Below are 18,373 nucleotides of genomic sequence, written 5' to 3' on the forward strand. Positions count from 1 at the left end.
CTTTCATTATTGTTCATCTAGTTTCACCATGAATATGGTGAACTAAACCTTGTATTATTGTTGGGGAATCAATGTAGTCTTTTGAAAACTCTCATATATGGAATTTGTGTTTTAACATCTTATATTAAGATACATGCTTTCTTTCATCTTTAGTTAGGGATTTTCCTCTTTGCTTATTGCTTGCTTTATTTAACTCATTCATTGCCATGATTACTGATTTTGTCGATATGGGAACGTACGGAGAAATCTAGATCCGGGGAATTTCTCCCAATAGCATATTGGTTGCCTTTAACCTCCGGCACTTAAGAACTAATTACTAGGAATGCTAGGAATTGTATAAACTCGTAATTAAGGATAGGCCTTCTTGCAAGGTGATTTAGAGAGTGGCATTAGCAATTGATGAAAAGAATGATGAATTCCTAAAGTATATGAGAGTGAACAAGATGAAATTGATAACCCCAACAACATACTCATCCATCTAATTCATTAAAGTGTTTGTTTTCCTCTTTTCCATTGATCAAATTCATGCATACATGTTTAATTACTGTCTTTTGCATTTAAACCCTACAATCAATCGTTAACAAGTCTTAAATAATCAACAAATCATATAACTAACTAGGCCGTGAGTCCTTTGGGAGAACGATACTTGGTCTTACCAAGCTTTATTACTTGATACATTCGGTCACACTTGCCGATTGTTAAACAAGTTTTTGGCACCGTTTTTCGGTGTTCATAAATTTGTCATCAAGTTTTTTGGCGCTGTTGCCAGGGACACGTGGTTTAACTAGTTTATTTGTGTGATTATTGATTATCTTTGACTTGAATTTTGAATTTTGAAATTTGAAATTCTGTTTTTATTTTTCGGTTTTTATTTTATTTTATTTTATTTTATTTTATTTTATTTTATTTTAATTTATTTTATTTTATTTTATTTTATTTTCTGTTTTTATTTTTTTCGGTTATTATTTTATTTTATTTTTCTGTTTTTATTTTTTTTCTGTTTTCTATTTTTTTTTTTTCTGTTTTTATTTTTTTTTTTATTTCCTATCTTCCTATCTTTTCAATTATATCTTTTGATTCTTTATCTATCTTCTCCATCTTTTTGTGCTAACAAATATTTTCTAGAGTTTTGTGCCTAATGCTTGCAGGATGCAATTCGGACAAGAATTTAACTATATGGGCACTTAATTCTACCAAAGTAATCTCAACCACTGGTGGGAACCTCACTCAAGCATGGATCAAAGTCAATTTTGGCAAGCTGCCAGACAATTTAAGAATCAACCACAACAACAATGGCAGCAACAACCCTCTCTATCGGCAAGAATGCCAACATTGGAGGACACACTTCAATAGTTTTTGCAGGTGTCCAGCTCCACTCAGAAAAACATTGAAGCATCTTGTAAAAGGATGGAGATGAACCTTCGTTACATTAGTTAGAGATTGAACGATTTTAAGGTTAATACTGAAGTTAACCCTAAGGAGGAAGGTCAAGCCATTGTCACTAAAAGTGACAAGATTTTTGATGAAAAAAAATAGGGAGAGATGAGGAAAAGATAGAGAGAAAAGAAAAAGAAGAGTTGAGTGAGAAAGATAAAAATGAAGAAAAAGAAAAGGAAGTGGTTGAGAGAGAAGAGAGAAAGAAAATTTGTGTGAAAATAAAGAAGTTGCGAAGAAAAAGAGAAGGGAAGAAAAAATAAGAGAAAAGAAAAAGAGAAAATTTAGGGAGAAGAAAAGTAAGAAAAAGAAGATGAGAGGAAAGAAGAAGGAATCATATGAAAAACCCCATCCTCATCTAAAGAAGTATCATAGGAAGGAAAAGAAATTTAAGTGCTGTATGGAAATCTTCAAGAAATTGGAGATTAAAGTTCCTATGATTGAGACACTACAACAGGTTCCTGGTTTGATCAAATTTATGAAGAAGTTCAGTAGAAAGAAGAAAAAGAAGATGGAACATGAGCTTTATTGGGTCAAGCTAGTGACGTTAAAAGAGCGCTTGCTGGGAGGCAACCCAGTCATTTAAGAACTTTTAATTTTTGGTTTGGTGATGTAATTTTGAACTTTTGGATAATTTTGTTTTTGTTATAAGTTTGTTACAAGGTTTACATCTACTGATGGATGTTAGGCAGAAGAGTATCTACTGAAGCATACTATGTGTGTATACACCTACTAATGGGTGTTGGTAAGAAAGATTTACATCTACTGAAGGGTGCTGGAGGATTTTGGGTCAAGCTCGTGACGTTAAACAAGCGCTACCTGGAAGGCAACCCAGTTGATTGATTTTATCTGTATTGTTTGTTTTGATTCTGCTCTAGTTGCATGATAGGGATTGAATGTTTGAGTGATCTGAGAACTTAATTACAGGGAGCAAGTGAGGGGCATGAGTAGGTGATAACAGTTGAAAAACTATTATTTTCATGCTTAAAATTGATACCAAAAGCAACCTTTAAGACTTAGAAACTAGCTTGAACTCATATTTTTGCTTTAGTTTTGTGAATAAGAGAGTTGAAAGTGAATTTAATGGTTTTGTGCAAGATTCCCTTGATTTTGTAGGCTAATTGAATGATTTGAAAGAAGAATTGAAGTACCGAATGATTGGAGTGCTGAAAAGTCAACCAGAAACCAGAAAAGTCAACCAGTCAACCAGAAAAGTCAACCAGTCAACCAGAATGCTGAAAAATCAACCAGAACGCAGAAAAAGTGTGACTGAGTGGCGCTGAGCGGTAAAATACCGTCGAGCGGCACTTTTCAGGTGCCAAAATCACCGTTGAGGGGCAAAAACAACAGTTGGGGGCAAAATGGATCATGCGCTATTACCGCTGAGCGCCATTCTAAGTGGGCTTGGACCGGTTTTCTGTTACTTTTATGGGCTTGGGCCTAATTTTCTGTATTTTTAGAATAGTATGTAAGCTTTAGGACATCCTAGGGTTTGTATCTTTGGTTGGGAGGAAGCAGAAACACACTTTTCACCCCTTGGGGGTAGATTGGGAGATGGTGACAGCTCTCCTCTTCTCTTTCTAGGGTTTTTCTATCTCTTCCACTCTTCCATTATTGTTCATCTAGTTTCACCATGAATATGGTGAACTAAACCTTGTATTGTTGTTGGGGAATCAATGTAGTCTTGTGAAACTCTCATATATGGAATTTGTTTTAACGTCTTATATTAAGATATATGCTTTCTTTCATCATTTGTTAGGGTTTTTCCTCTTTGCTTATTGCTTGCTTTGTTTAACTCATTCATTGCCATGATTATTGATTTTCTCGATATGGGAACGTACGGGGAAATCTAGATCCGGGGAATTTCTCCCAATAACATATTGGTTGCCTTTAAGCTCCTGCCCTTTAAGAAAAATTACTAGGAATGCTAGGAATTGTATGAACTCGTAATTAGGGATAGGCCTTCTTGCAAGGTAATTTAGAGAGTGGCATTAGCATTGATGATAAGAATGATGAATTCCTGAAAATATATGAGAGTGGATAAGATGAAATTGATAACCCCAACAACATACTCATCCATATAATTCATTGAAGTGTTTGTTTTGTTCTTTTCCATTGATCAACTTCATGCATACATGTTTAGTTATTGTCTTTTGCATTAAAACCTATAATCAATTTGTTCTTAAGTCTTAAATAATCAACACATCACATAGCTAAACTAGGCCGTGAGTCCTTTGGGAAAACGATACTTGGTCGGACCTTGTTTTATTACTTGATACGATTCGGTCACACTTGCCGATTGTTAAACAAGTTTGTGGCGTCATTTTTCGGTGTTCATAAATTTGTCATCAAGTTTTTGGCGTCCTTGCGGGGGACTCATGGTTTAACTAGTTCATTTGTGTGATTATTGATTATCTTTGACTTGAATTTTGAATTTTGAATTTTGAATTTCTGTTTTTATTTTTTTCTGTTTTTATTTTATTTTATTTTTATTTGATTTTATTTTATTTTATTTTATTTTATTTTGATTTTATTTGATTTTATTTTATTTTATTTTATTTTATTTTGTTCTATTTTATTTTATTTTATTTTCTGTTTTTATTTTTCGGTTATTATTTTATTTTGTTTTATTTTTCTGTTTTTCTATTTTCTATTTTTTGTTTTTATTTTTTTTGTTTTCTATTTTTATTTTTTCGTTTTCTGTTTTTATTTTTTTCGTTTTCTGTTTTTATTTTTTTCGTTTTCTGTTTTTATTTTTTCTGTTTTCTGTTTTCATTTTTCTATTTTATGTTTTTATCTTCTATCTTGCTATCTTTTATCTTCTTTTCATTTATTCTTTGTATCTTCTCTATCTTTTTGTGCTAACAAATATTTTCTAGAGTTTTGTGCCTAATGCTTGCAGGATGCAATTCGGACAAGAATTTAATTATATGGGCAATCAATTCTACCAAAGTAATCTCAACCACTGGTGGGAACCTCACTCAAGCATGGATCAAAGTTAATTTTGGCAAGCTGCCGGACAATTTGAAAATCAACCACAATTTAACAAGCAACAGCAACAACCAACCTTATGGCAACAAATATCTATACTAAATGAAAGATCAATAAGGTTGGAAGAAACTCGTCAGCAATTCATACAGAAAACTGAATCTTCTCAAAAGAGTATTGAAGCTGCTATTAAGAACATGGAGATTCAAATGGGTCAGATTAGCAAGCAGTTGGAAGAAAGGCTTAACAAGAATTGTGGGGCTAATACTGAGGTTAACCCCAGGGAAGAGTGTGAAGTGCTAGTGAGTGTAAATGTTGAAAAAGTTGAGTTGGAAAAAAAAGAGAGAAAAGAGAGAGAATAGAAAGAAGAAGAGAAAATTTGTGTGAAGATTGAGAAAGTGAGTAGAAAAAGAAAAGAAAAAAAAGAAAGTGAGAGAAAAGAGAAAGAGGACGAGAGGAAGACAGAGAGAATCATATGAAAAACCTCTTCCTCATCCAAAGAAGTATCATAGGAAGAAGGAATTTGAGCGCTTTATGGAAATCTTCAAGAAATTGGACATTAAAAAGGTTAAGCTCAATGAAAAAAAGTTGGGAATAAGTTGAAGATTTGTTTCTCACATAAAAGGAGAAAGAGAGATTATTGTTAATGTAAATAAATGAATTATGAACTCTCTTAACTCAAGGATTTTGTTGTCTAAGAAAACCAATTTTCTTCTTAGCCCAGCCACGTTACAAGCCATAGAAAAGTCCTTGTGATGATAACTTTCTTGTGAGTGTGTTTGATATTGGTTAAATGAAAGGCAAAGTTGATTCATGTGACATTGTGATGGTAGAGTGTAAGAGTGTCACCTCACTATAAACCTTTGAGTTGAGTGAAACACTATCCTTGGTGAGGAATTATTCCATGCATTATAGGATAACATTCTTGCTTGGTTGTTGATCATTCATGAGTTTGCATCTGTTATATATTGTGAATATTTGAGCACCATAGTTAAGCTTGATTGGCTAAGGCATAAGTACATCTTGACTAATATTTTTATGATAAGTAGATAGTGATTACTTGTCCTAGAAGAAAGTGTTTTGTGATATGTTGGGCTGAATTACCTGTTGTTTTGCTTGAGGACAAGCAAAGTTTCAAGTTTGGGGTTGTGATAACAGTTGATTTCACCGTTATTTGTGATTCGATTTTGATATTAAATGAGCTCTTTTTTACTTAGAAATTTGCTTGAACTCTTGTTTTTAGTTTAAGTTGTGATTAAAGAGAGTTGAGGTTAGAACTTATGATTTTTATCACTAATTCCCTTGATTTTGTAGGAAATTGGAATGGTTTGGAAGAGGAGTTAAAGTAACAAGGAGTTAGAACCCAGAAAGGACTGAAAAAGCACCTGAAGAGAAGGCTATAGAAGGTCGCAGGACGCTTGGTTGCCCTTTTCTGGGGCCCTCAGCGCCAAAGGCTCGCATGAATGCATGGTTGCCCCTTTCTAGGGTCCTCAACGTTGGAAGCCTGCATTCACGCCTGAGCTCCAGCCTCCTTGTGTCGTACACTGCATGGACGCCCTCTAAGGGGCCCTGAGCGCCACTCCTCTCGCACCAACGTTTGGCTGCCCTAAGTAGGGGCATTGAGCGCTAGCATGTTGGGCTTGGACTCTGATTTTTGATCTATTTAAGGATTTGTTCGTCCTAGGGTTTTTATATTTGGGCAATAGAGACGCAGAAACATACTTTTCCAGTTTCTGGAGGCAGAATTGGATGCGGGAGCTCTCCTATTTAGTTTCTAGGGTTTTTCTATCACTTTCATTCCATTGTACACCTAGTTTCTCCATGCTTATGGAGAACTAAATTCATTTGTTGTTGGGGAAGATGTAACCTCTAAACTCTCATGTATTTGAATTTGTTCTAAATTATTATATGCTTCTTTCATTAATTGTTAGGGATTTTCTCCTTTTCTCTGTGCTTGTTATGTTTTGATCATTCATGGCATGATTTTATGGTCTTCTTTGTTATTGGGAAATACCTAGAAACCACGATCTGTAGAATTTCTCCCAAAAGCAATATTGCCCAGGGATGGGGATAGGAGGTTTGGTGATCTTAAGCTTTTGTTCGTAATGCAAAATTAATTATGATGTAAGCGATTGTGGTCTAATAATTAAGGATAGGCTTTCTTCGTCGAGGGATCGAGTTTTAAGTAATTTAGATAGTGACATTAACAATTGAATGAAGAAGATGAATTCTTATTATATGCATGAGAGTAAGGATGGTGAAATCTAAACCCCAACAACATACTCATCTCATATTATCAAAATCATCCATTCACTTTTGTGTTTTTCCCCAATTGATCAAATTGCATTCATATTTACTTTTTCTGCATTTTGCATTCTAAACCAATGAAATTGTTCTTAAGTCTTAATTAGTTAAGATATTACATGATTGTCTAGTGCCGTGAGTCTTCTGGAATATGATACTTGGTCTTACCATTTTATATTACTTGATACGATTTTGTACACTTGTCAATGTGTTAACAAATGCACGATATAAACTTTTGTTTATATTATGAAAGCTTTATTATTAAAATAAGTCAACCTCATTAAAATAAACGCTCATCTATTCTATATACTCAAATTTCTCAATTCTTACAAATATGCGTGTTGAAACACTATACCCATACTAAACACCCGAGTATCAGAGATGTTTTTCTTTTTAATTTATAGTGTTATGTTCACTACAAAAATACATGGAATTACCGATGAAACTTTATCGACGGAATCATTTCCGTCAGTAAAGGATGCATTATCGACGGATTTTATCGACGGATGTAAAAAAAGTGATTACCGACGGATTTTGACCTTCGGTAATTACCGGAGGTCAAAATCCGTCGGTAAAGCCTTCGGTAATTATCGACGAAAAAAATTCGTCAGTAAAAAGAGCGACAAAATTCCCGCCCATTTTTCCTCTCTCACTGCGCGAAGAAGACTACATTTTCATTTCTCACAAATCGTCATTTCTTCTTTCAAGAGCATTTCTCACCTTCTCTACAACGATTTTTTACTTTCGTGCAACCATCTTCCCATACTGCTGATAACAGTTGAAAAACTGTTATTTTCATGATTAAAATTGACACTAAAAGCAACCTTTACACTTAGAAACTAGCTTGAAATCATGCTTTTCTTCATATTTTCAGAAATAAGAGAGCTGGACAGGTTTATGCTTGATTTCAGTGTTTTTGTGCAGGTTTTAAGGTGAATTTGGTGAAAGAAGTGAAGAAGGTGAGAGATGGAATCAGAAAAGACATCAAAAAGTGCAAAAGGAGAAGCCGAAGTCACCGCTCAGCGGCAGTTTACCGCTGAGCGGTACTCAGGAAGTCACGGGAGGTCCGCTGAGGGGCAAAATGGCCGCTGAGGGGAAGAAACGTCTCACGCACTTACCGCTGAGCGGTACTTTACCGCTGAGCGGCACTTTTATGGGCTTGGACCTAATTTTCTGTAATTTACGAATAATATATAAGCTTTAGGGTTTCCTAGGGTTAGGTATCTCTGGCTGGAACGAAGCAAAAACACTTTGTCTTCCACCCCTTTGAAGGAGGATCTTGGATGCTGAGGCTTCCTCTTCACCTTCTTAGGGTTTTATCTTTCATTCTTTCATTGTAATTCATCTAGGTTCACCATGAATATGGTGAACTAAACTTTGTATGTTTGTTGGGGAATCAATGTAATCTTTTGAAGCTCTCATATATGGGATTTGTTTTTACATCTTTTATTTAAGATCTATGCTTTCTTTCATCATTAGTTAGGGTTTTTCCTCTTTGCGTAATGCTTGCATTGTTTAACTCATTCGATGCATGATTATTGGTTTTGTCGATACGGGCGCGTACGGGGAAGTCTAGATCCGGGGAATTTCTCCCAATATTATATTGGTTGTCGTTAAGCTCCTGCACTTATGAACTAATCATTAGGAATGCTAGGAATTGTATGAACTCGTGATTAGAGAGAAGCCTTCTTGAAAGGTACTTTAGAGAGTGGCATTAACAATGATGATTTGAATGTTGAATTCCTAAAATATATGAGAGTGGATAAGATGAAATTGAACCCCAACAACATATTCATATTTCATTGAAAGTGTTTATCTTTTTCTTTTTGCCATTGATCAAAACTTCATGCATACATATTTAATTTTCGTCTTTTGCATATAAAAATCCAAATATTTCGTCTTTAAGTCTTAGCTAATCAATAAACCACACAACTAAACTAGGCCGTGAGTCCTTTGGGAAGAACAATACTTGGTCTTACCAAGTTTATTACTTGAACGATTCGGTCATACTTGCCGATTGAAAAACAAATTTGTGACATCATATTTTGGTGATCATAAATTTGTCCATCAACTGCCACCGCTGCCATTGGAGAGCGCCACCGCTGCCATTGGAGAGCGCCACCGCTGCCGTTGGAGCGTCACCACTACCATAGGAGAACTCCACCACTATCGTGGTAGAACCACACGGAACGCCACCATTATCGTTGGAGAGCGTCATTGCTGTCGTTGGAGAGAGTCACCGCTGCCATGGGAGAACGCCACTGCTGCCATGGATGCTCAAAAACTAATTGAGGATTTCTCCTAATTTTAGGGTTTCTAAAACAATTGGACAACCTATGTTTAGTCTTTGATTTTGGTTTTGGAATAAATTGGATTATTGTTTTGGTTTAGGAATGAAGAAAGTTTGATAAAAAAAAATTAAAATTCGAGGAAACAAACAAAGGGGAAAGAGAAAGAAGATGAACCAGATCGAGATATTTACCGACAGACTTACCGACGGATTTTTCCTTCGATAATTACTGACGAATTTTTCCTTCGATAATTACCGACGGCCATAAAAAGCTGTCAATAAAGATTACCAACAACGTTATTACCGACGGAGTTAGGCCCGTCGATAATCCGTCGAAAAAATACCATTATCGACGAATTTTTGACGTTTCCGACGGATTTTGATCGTTGGTAATAAATGTTTTTTTTGTAGTGGTTATTTATAATATGAAAAATGGTATTAGTTTGAAAGAAGGAATACTTTATTACTTTTTATTAGAATATGTATATTAATTTTCTTAAGTTTTTTTTTTGCATAAATTTAAATTTTCAATTATATACTACTTTAAAATTTAATTTAATATTAGTTTTCAAAATTTAAAGGTTAATGTATTTACACGAGAATATCATGAGAAGATGACTTTCACATACTTTGTTAAATTTTGTCAATTTTTTTCCACCCTCATGTCGCTACTTGTCCTTTATTGGTGGATAGTGGTGTGTTTGTAAAAGACACTCTTACACTCAAGTTAATTAGGCATATCTTAATGTTCTAAAAAATGAACATGAATTATATACCTCAATCAATGTGTTATTTATAAGATAATCATGAATTTGTGAACTCTCATCTATATGGGTCTGAGTAGGTCATGATCCATTTAGTTCATGAATCAGTTGTCAAATTCAGAATATACTAAATTAAAAAATAAAAGGTTAAAACCCAGTAAAAACAAGTGTACAATAATTAATATAATCATTTTAAATATTTTTGCATTAATTTATCATGTTAAATCTTAATAATTATTTATACATGATTTATTTGTCAACTCTTTCCTACGAAAACGGTGTCCTTTCTATATGATTATATATATTTCTGCAACTTGATTTTATTATATATTTTCTTTCTATTATAAATATTCATTTTAAATATGCTAAAATTTTATATAAATTAAAAGAAAATAATAGTAGCGTTGATGTATTTCTTGTGTTAACTTCATATGTCTATTTCCTGTCTTCCATATTCGCGTATGTAAGTTTAAATATATTTTACTATAATTTGATCGTGAAAGTTTTCAGTCAGAAAATTTACAAAATTACTTTGACATTTAAATTAGCAATACGTCACAGAAAATAAATACTACAATAATTAAAAACAAATGACATATACAAGAAACAATCACTAGTGCAGGAAGAGGATACGACACCGGTTAATTTCACTCATAGGCTTCGGTTTTTGAACCGAGGCATATTCAGACGAGGCAAAAAGTGGTAGCCCTTTTGCCTCGGTTCTAAATCGTGTCATTTTGTTTGTCTCTACGGCCTCGGTTAGAACATAAACCGAGGTAGTAGGATATTTTTTTTTTCTTTAGCCTATTTCGTTTCTGATTTCAATTTCATATTTCAATTTCAAATTTTAATTTCAAACCCCAAACTGAAAAACGAACTGAAAAACGTTAAAAATGAACAAGAACTAAGATAACAAAATGAATAATCAGAGGAGATAACCACCACGCTGTTTCACAAACTCAACAAACTCAGATAACACAACTGGAACCCCAAAATTAGATGAATAACTGAAACCCTAAATTGCAAAAACAAGAACAAAATCCCAAATCTGAAAATGAAATTTCAGAAACCCTAAAATGCCAAATCGATTCACTCCGCTGCCGCCTTCCTCGCAACGCGCCACCGCCTTCCTCGCCGCGCCTTGTCGCGCCTCGCCGCGCCTTGCCGCGCCTCGCCGCGCCTCACCTCGCCGTGCGTCGCATCGTCGCGCCTCGCCTCGCCGCTATCAGACGGGACCTCGTCGCTATCAGTCGCGCCTCGCCGCGTCTCTCCACGTCTTCGCTGGCCACTCACCTCCATCACAACACTCTGCTCGTCCGCGTTCAAGGGAAGAAGAGAAAGGGAAGAAGCATAGCTGCTGGGGCGCGTTGAAGAGAAAGAGGAGGATCTGAGGGATCTGGTGTGAGGGAAAGAAAGGGATCTGGTGCGGTGCGCGTTAAGGGAAAGGAGCTTCTCCCTTAATTAGGTCTAGGCCCACTTGGTAATACCGTAGAGGATCTGGGCCTATACGGCCTCGGTTCTTTAATTTTACCGGTGCCTATTGATATTGACTTGACTGATTTGATGTGTTGCAGATCTTTATGCTTCGGTTCTGCGTGCAACCGAAGCAGTATTATTTTTTCTGACCATGTTTAGGCACCGGTTGCCTTTGAAACCGAAGTGGTAGAGCTGTTCTGCACCGGTCTTCTTTGAACCGAGGCCTATAAGGTCTCTTTAATTACGAAACTGCCACCGCGTCTAAATAGGCAGCGGTTTTGTGTAAACAGAGGTCTAATGTACGAGTTTAAAAACACATTTTGTACCACTGAATGTCTATTTATAACAACTGTATGAATCTATCCTTTATTTATGGCTTAGGATTTCTAGAGTGGATTTTCCTTACCTATGATTAGTCACCTAAATTAGTTATCCTATGCTTGTGTTTCTTATGCTAATGTTTACCAACTTCATCATATAGAACAACGTTACTGAAATTGTTGATGCGAATGATTAAGGATAATAATGTAAATTATTATAACTAATATGTTGAAATTTGTGTATTATTAGTGTCAAACTTTTACGCGATTATTTATAGGATATACTAATTCGCTTTTCTAGAATCACATATATCAAGAATAAATGTTTAACTTGAAAAAACCAGAACTCTCTATTAGAGTTGTTAAAGGAGTTAACATATATTATTCGATAATTAACATACCAGTGGTTTGTGATAAATACATTTTTAAGGTCAGAGAATCAGATTGAATAGTTAATTTATAACACAGTAAAAAAGCATTAATATGCATTAAATTTAAATCTATAATTGACTGAAATCATGGATTAATTATGCGTTTGACAAACGCTCAAATCAAACCACAGACCAAATAATACTATTTATTCGTGGTTTCAGCCCAAACTGTTCTATACAGTGTATTTTTATGTGAAAAATTGTCGTTAGAATTTAATAATCGCACGTTAATTTGCAAACCGAACATAAATATTAAGCTTTTACATTATTCCTAACTGCATCTATCCAAATATCTACATGACGCAAATGTAGATAATATTCACATTCAATGATTTGATTCAACATTAAAATACTGACGTACATGCAATACACAGCATAACTCAGTGGCTATAATCAAATTTGAACCATCACATTATATATACTGTTTAAGCCTTTCCCCACAAGCTCTTTTTAGAAATTTAAAAAAGTGTTCAACTATTAATTTATAACACAATCAAGACTAGTATATGAAAATTGACATTTTACCTACCATATAAGATGCTTCTCGATTAATTTCCCCCTTTTTCCCTTATTGTTAAATCACCTTCCCCTTTAACTTAAACTGTGTATATAAAGAGAGATTTTCGGTTTATTTTCACTAAAACAAGTGTTGTTATAGTGAAAAGTTTTAAGACTTATATCCGGAAACGTTCATGCAATTGAAGTGAGTTGTCTTTTTTTTTTCGATGATATTTTATTTACGCACGATAAGGAAGGTGTTTGATAAACGTAATCATGTATATTGGATATGGTTAGAACGTTGAAAGGGATTGTAGCATGAGCGGTGACTCAACTTTATGAAAGAAAAAAGTTGTGTCCTTTGTGAGCTTTGTGAGCATGGAGAAAAGTTAGGGATGAGTATGGTTGATTCTTAGATGAATATTACTCAAAGTCATGTTAATTTAGCCAACAAGTACCTTTCTCACCAACTATTACGTTAACCAGTAACCTCTCTCTTAACCATGGAATCCACCCACCGACGTTTCCCATTTCTTGCTACCTCTTCTCCTTTTGTTTTCTTCTTATTCAATTCAACCAATCTTATCCATATTAACTTCACTACAGTTTCCCCTCCTTCTCCTCCTCTCACTTTAACCACACCTTCAAACAAAAAGGATCATCCAAAAACAACAACACACACAACCAAAAAAGAACAAACATTGACATCACCGTCGAACTAAATCCACGAAACCCAAAAACACTATTCATAAATATGGCAAAAAAACATCATAAGTGGTGGCCCTTCTTCAAAAACAGTAGACACCTAAAATGAGGATCATCATCATCTCATCTCATCTCCTTTCTCAGTACAACAATCGAGTCACATTAAAAAGAAGAAGAAAACCAAATAAATAAGTCCCTTCCTATATGATCATGAGATCATTCATCCACACCATATAGCTACTGCTATCTTTAACTAGCTGTCACTAAAGTATGTTATGGTTATGGTTTATCGCCCTTAACCAAAATTTTCCAAAAGAAAAAAACCTACTGCAGATATGGAATCCGATCCATATCTTCTCTCTCTCTTTCTCTCTCTCTATATATATACTATGATTAGATGAAAGATGAAAGAAACCTAACTCTAACACCCATGAATCACTAACTATGATCAATCTTCGAAGCCCACTTTCTTCCAAATGGCATTTCTGACACTGCGCAAATCCCTGCCTTTCAGAGTCCTTCCAATCCCTTCATGCACCGACAGAGAAGCCCCTCTTGTCCTGGCGAGATATTCATGAGGGGGTACCCTAATCCTAAGCCCTTGTTGCCCTTGGTTTGATTCATCACCACCAAAGTTTTCTTCTTCTTCGTCACTCTCCCACCGAGGGTGGTCCTTGTAGTCCTCCTTCAAGATCTTGGACCAATCGGGTACGTTAACGGGCAATGACGACGCTGTGGGCACTCTGTCTCTTCCTCCTCCATCGACCTTGTTGCTGTTATTCCTCGAAGCTCGCTTCGGAACAGATCGCGAACCCGAAGAGGGTAACCCCTTTTTTGTGTGATCCGTGGCGGAAGAGTAGTGGTTCCACAAGTCGGCCTCGTCCAACTCGAACATGCTCTCTTGGGTTTGGCTCAAATGGGTGTCGGAGGTTGTCGGAAAGATGTAACGACTGGGCTTGGAAAGAAAACTCTTCCTTGACGCCATTGATCAGAAGCTTGTTCCTTTCTCTCTCTCTCTTGTTTTGTTGTTTGTTAGCTTGTTGGTGCCTTTGTTTTCAATTCCCAAGAGTTGAAATGCTACATTTATTTATATTGGCTTGGGAGTAATGGATAAAGCTAACCCCGGTGTCTCTATTCGCTGTAATTGCCCTCACTTCTTTTAACGTGAAACACCCTTTCGATCTGCTTTATCTTGGATTCAGGAATAATGAACCAACACCTTTTATTTTAATACTAACTCTAACAGAGCTTTTCTTTTTAACCACATATATTTCATTTCCAACTAACCATTTCACTGAAATTATTTAAAATTCTTCTCGTAACAAATCATTAATAAAGATAGAAGAACTTGCAAAACAGATGATTCAAAAGTCAATAAAAGTTTAAAAAATCATAAAATATATACATGTAAATAAAATAATTGAATTAAAAGGCTTGTTAATTTATTAAAAAATAAGATATATTTAAATTATTTTTACTATGAAAAACTACTCTAAGTAGAAAATAATAATGATTACTCCATAATTATTATTTTTTATTATTTTTCATTAAATTCCATTTTCAAGAATTTAATAAATATATATTTACATTTTCAACAAATACATCTTTACTTTTTTATTTTTTATAGTTAATTTTATATACATGGTTACGTAAAAATAATAAAAAGGTATACATGTAACAATTTAAATTATTTAAAAATTGAGGTAAAAAATAATTTAAATAATATTTTTATATAATTTCAAATTTTTAATTATCAATATACTTTTTACAAATAAAAATATAATAAAAATTCAAATTTCAAAACTAACAATATTATCTTAAATGGAGTGATCCATCGCAATGATTCAATTTTTTGACACAAATATTTTAAAATTATTTCATTAAACGGTTTTAAAAATTAGAAAGAAAATAAACAAACTCAATCGTTGTTTTTTATAATTGTTGTTTTTGTAATAAAATTTTGTTTCTTAATATGTTATTTTTGTAAAAGTTTAAGATGGCATAACTTTTCTAGTTATACTTATTAACAATTGTTTGAGTGTTACACGGAGAGAAAAGATATAATAAATAATTTATTGAAAATTATATTAGAAATGCAACGACTAAATGTTTTTTGTTAAAAAAATGTAAGTAACTACTATATAGTATTAATTAATTTTGTAAGATATAGATAAAGTTTTGGCAGTGAATAAATGAAGATATTAATGATGATGGAGGGGTGTGTGTGGAAAAACGTGGGGCAGGAAAAAGGATTTATTATTAGAGAGAAAAGACATGTAGGATAAGAGTGCGTGGTGGGTGAATAAATGATTTGGCACAGACCAACCAGGGAGTAACACGTTGGCAGCGTACGTTAGCCATGGTGTACTCGTTGTTGAACTCAACCTGTTCACGTCTTTGAGTGAGTGAGTGCGGGAAAAGAGACAGATAAGGGCCAAAGTTATCCACTTCCAGAAAACGCACACGTGGACCTCGAAATATTGCATCTGTTGAAAAAACGCGTACACAAAGTAAGACAAAACTTCTACGTTTAATAATAATTTACTATATATACTATCATTAATTCTTCTGTCACATCACTTTCTAAAGCCATTCCATATATACAATTCTCCAATTTTATATCACTGTTATTAAATTAAATCCTACCAACATATTTAAATATCGGCTAAATTTGTTTCCAATTTTTGTGTACTATATGTGTACCTAGTTGTGTGGATAAAATCATCGCCTACAAATGTGGTAATTGCAATTTATCTTTTTCTAAAATATCTTCTTTTAAATAAAAACTACAGGTAACACTTTTATAAACGAGAAACTGAAAACAAAATGTATATTTCAATACTTATTTTAATATGTCAAAAGTTTATTTTTTATGATTTGAAGTTAAAGATCAATTAAATATATATATATATATTTTTTAATTCTCGAAAACGTTTCTTAAAGATAATATCTCAATTTTAATATTTTGTTTCTGTTATCGTTATAATTAACTATAATAATGTCGAAATATTAACATAAGAATGAAAAAAAAATAGAAACAAATATATGTTGTCTATGGAAATTGAATCTCTCGTTTTATTAGCTCTTCAATTAGGAAGAATAATAAGAAGCATGATTTTTGTAACATAAAAAAAAAGAGATTTCACTTAAAAAAAATTTGCGTCAAAGAAAAACTAACACCAAATCTTCTATTTTACGCATTAATCTCACCGTTAGTGTATACTATTATTGATATATTCCTAAATTCATATCATTAAAGTGATCGTTGCAAAAGAAAAGACAAAACACACAAACAGACAACACAAAAACAAGACTAATATATAAAAAACATATAATTAAAGTGTAAATATTATACATCACAAATGAATCAAACAATCCTAATCACACAATTCTAGACTGACTATCTAGATAAGGTATGAATTTCAAGCTATGGCCGGTCATACACTTGTGGTACCCTCTACTACTATATAGAGTCATTGCCAATGGGTTTCATCCTACCGCACTCACAAGATTAGTTTGTACAACATCTTAGGGCATACTGGAAGCACCTAAACTAACACCTCCTACTACTCTCATCACATTTATCACTCATTTCTAATTGATAATGAATGATAACTAGAATGTTAGGATAACTCCCAAGACTGAGCTCCTTATATTTATACCAACAATACTTGAAGCAACTGTTAACACTTCGACAAGTGTACCGAATCGTATCAAGTAATAATAAATGGTAAGACCAAGTATCGTTTCCCTAAAGACTCACGGCCTAAACAGTTATGTGATTTCTTGATTAAATAAGACTTGTAAACGAAATCATTGTGTTTATATTGCGGAAAATAAACATGAATGCAAGTGTTGATCAATTGGATTGAAAGATGCAAAAGTGATTGATGTAAAATATGGAATGATTATGTTGTTGGGGTTTCCGACTGATCATATCCACTCTCATGTATTTATGAATTCATCTTTCTTCATTAATGTTAATGTCACTTTCTAATTTACCTTAAACCCAATGTCTCGGTGAAGAAAGCCTAATCCTGATTACTAGTTCATAATGTCTTATCTCCCTAACAATTAATCATGCATTACATTCTCACAGAAGCTTAAAGGCAACTGATCCTCCTATTCCTATGTCTAGGTAATATTGCTTCTGGGAGAATTTCCTCAGTTCTAGATTTTCTCATATGTGTCCATAGTGACAAAATCAATAATCATGCAATTAAATGAGTTAAACAAAGCATGCATAGAGTATAGAGGAAAAACCCTAACTATTAATGAAGTAAAGCATATATAATCAAGAATCAATTCAATACATGAGAGTTTCAAAGGATTACATCGTTTCCCCAACAACAATAGAGGTTTAGTTCACAATAGACATGGTGAATCTAGATGAAAATAATGAAAGATAGAATCCTAAAAGTTCAAGATCGGAGCTTTCGCATCCAAAATCCGCCTCCGAGGGGTGAAAGGAGTGTAAATTCGTCTCTTTCTGCCCAAAGATATGAACCCTATGTCGACTAAACCCTTATATAGTTTATTAAAAATACAGAAAATTGGTCCAAGCCCATGTAAACAGCGCTCAGCAGTAGGAATTGCGCTCAACAGTAAGTGTGGTTCTCAGAATGACGCTCAACGATGACGCTCAAGCGTGAGACAGCGTACTCAACAGCAGGATCTGGAGCTCAGCGGTGAAATGACACTCAGCGGTGGCTGCGATTCTTCTTTTGTGCAATTTTCCTTCCTTTCCTGAGTCCAACTCCTTGCTACTTCAACTTCTTTCATCCAATTCCTCTAAATTCCTGCCAAAACAAGGAAAACCAAGCATAAAACCCATCCAACTCTCTTATTTCCACAACTTAAGCAAAAGCACGATTACAAGCTAGTTTCTAAGTCATAAAGGGTGTTTTTGATGTCAAAATTAAGTATAAAAATAATAGTTTTTCAACCGTTATCACAACCCCAAACTTAGAACTTTTCTTGTCCTCAAGCAAACAAGATGTAACTTAGTCTTCCACCAATCAATACAATGGTTCAACACATTCAAAACCTCTTTCTTTTAAGACAAATAATTACTTAAATCAGCTCATCAAATAGAATTCAGTCAAAATAACTCATCATGGTGTTCACATACTCACATAATATCCAACAGATGTTATTCTCATG

General features: G+C 34.1%; 1 pseudogene; it reads right to left on the reverse strand.

Moving 5' to 3' along the window:
- Positions 1-13,234: 13,234 nt before the first annotated feature.
- On the reverse strand, positions 13,235-14,413 carry LOC124846971 (protein S40-4 pseudogene; annotated as a pseudogene).
- Between the last annotated feature and the right edge of the window lie 3,960 nt (positions 14,414-18,373).

The sequence above is a fragment of the Vigna umbellata genome, chromosome 9 (genome assembly GCF_029865625.1).
Source record: "Vigna umbellata cultivar VRB3 chromosome 9, Vumbellata_1.0, whole genome shotgun sequence".
Lineage (NCBI taxonomy): Eukaryota > Viridiplantae > Streptophyta > Magnoliopsida > Fabales > Fabaceae > Vigna > Vigna umbellata.